The sequence below is a fragment of the Benincasa hispida genome, chromosome 3 (assembly GCF_027475165.1).
Source record: "Benincasa hispida cultivar pf3 chromosome 3, pf3_genome.v1.1, whole genome shotgun sequence".
Lineage (NCBI taxonomy): Eukaryota > Viridiplantae > Streptophyta > Magnoliopsida > Cucurbitales > Cucurbitaceae > Benincasa > Benincasa hispida.
Window position 1 is genome coordinate 51,672,885 of NC_143480.1, and position 1,953 is coordinate 51,674,837.

General features: G+C 34.2%; 1 non-coding gene across 1 annotated transcript; it reads right to left on the bottom strand.

The window, feature by feature from the left end:
• Positions 1 to 1,415: 1,415 nt before the first annotated feature.
• Positions 1,416 to 1,490, bottom strand: TRNAK-UUU (transfer RNA lysine (anticodon UUU)). The gene has a single exon. It is a non-coding gene; the product is annotated as a tRNA-Lys (tRNA).
• Positions 1,491 to 1,953: the final 463 nt, after the last annotated feature.

Here is a 1,953-nt window from a genome sequence, read left to right on the forward strand (position 1 = left end):
CTTGAATCCTCTATCCCAAGAGAATATAGAGGGTTCTCAAGTGGTAATGTCCGTTCTTGAAGAAGGAGATCCACGTGGAAGGAGTTTCATTCGTGGCTTGTACGAGGAATTACTTGAAGAAAGAGTTCTTCAAAGGAAGGATTTTGAAACCCTATGTAATTGTTTTAAAGCATGTTGTAATTTTAAGTAAATGCATATCTTGTTTTTTTTTTTTACTGTAAGACTTTATATTCTATAAAAATGAAATTTGGAACGATCTTTGCTTCTGCTCAAAGGAACTTTTCCAAAAATTTCCTTCAGATAGTTGGTTAGGTTTAGTAAATAAAGATATATCTTGGTTTGTTTTAATTGTTATGAGTTGTAAATATAGATTTGTTATAGTAACTCTTGGATTAAGGTTGTAGATTCAAACGTGTTTTCTATATATTATTTACTATCTATTATAGACATTTACTTGATTTTGACAATCTTATTTTAGTTTGATTTATATTTGTAAGATTCAAACTGGTATAATATTTAGAATAAAGAAAATAAATCTAAAAAAAAGAAAATAAATAAACAGATTCAATTAGGTATGACATTTGGTTAAATATATAATTCCGATGCTAAAAGATATCCCTCGACGGTCTCAGGGGTCGGGAAAAGCCACAAAAGCACTTATTCGAACGACCAATTTATTATCTTGACGGTGACCATAAACCGTCGGGATTTAATACATATCTCGATGGTGGCCAGAAACCATCGGAGCTTAAAAGACATCCCGATTGTGCCTAGACACCGTTGGGATAAAGAACTATAACCCAACGATACTCTAACTATTAGGCTATATTAACATCTCCCGATAGTGCCTAATCATCGTTGAGTGAAAGTAACATCGCTTGACGGCACAAAAAGTAACATCGCCTGACGGAACTTGTACCGTCGAGCTATATTAAATCATCCCAATGGCTTCTACACTGTCGGGATAACATTCCAATCCCGACGGGGGTTAGAAATTTATATGTCAAAGGTTGCCCTTTTCTCCTGACGACTTTACTTAGGGTCAGCAGAAAAGTCTTATCCTATATCCATCAAGATAATTTTTCCCCTACGGCACAACTTCCATACCGTCGGGGAAGGTTTCCCCCACGAAGCATTCTCAACACTATTGCCGACGATTTCCTGACTGTCGGGAAAACCTGACGGTATTTTTTATGCTGACGACTTTCACCGTCGAGAAAGGCCCAAATTCTTGTAGTAATGACATGAAGCCTAAAAGAATCATATCATATATATTCAAATTTACAAAAATACTGAAGAAAACACTTATATACTTTTCTCAACATTTATTTGTGATAAGACTTAAATCAATTTCTATCACTATAATATCAAATATAAACTTCTCTTTTTCTTAATGAAGATATTATCCAATGTATGGCTAACGCCTGTGGGGATTGAACCCACGACCACGTGGTTAAAAGCCATATGCTCTACCACTGAGCTAAGACGGCTCAAGTTCATGAATGCTTTTCTTTCATTATATATTTATTTATATTGACATAGTCTATTAATATCTATTTAATATAACATTGACGAGTAAGGGAAAAAATCCCTCCAAGATCCTTTGTAGAGAGCTTCTTCTAGGTAGTAGTGCAATCCTAGTATTCTACACACATCTTTGGCATGTAAAACATGATCATCTAATGGATTTGAATTCCTTGATATTAGGTTGGAAAAAAGTGAAACTTTCTAAAGAGTAGAATATCTTGAATGAAGATTTGGACGAAGACACATCCCAGAAAATAAAAGGATTTACGGTAAAAAAAAATCTGGGTAAAAATCACTTTCCTTTTAAATTCCACTCTTCAAAAGATAGATTGGGTGTTCAAATCAGGCTCCTGGATCTTTGATAAGCATATGTTTTCAAAAGACATATCATTTTTTTCAATAGAGAAGGATGATCATTTGTCAAGG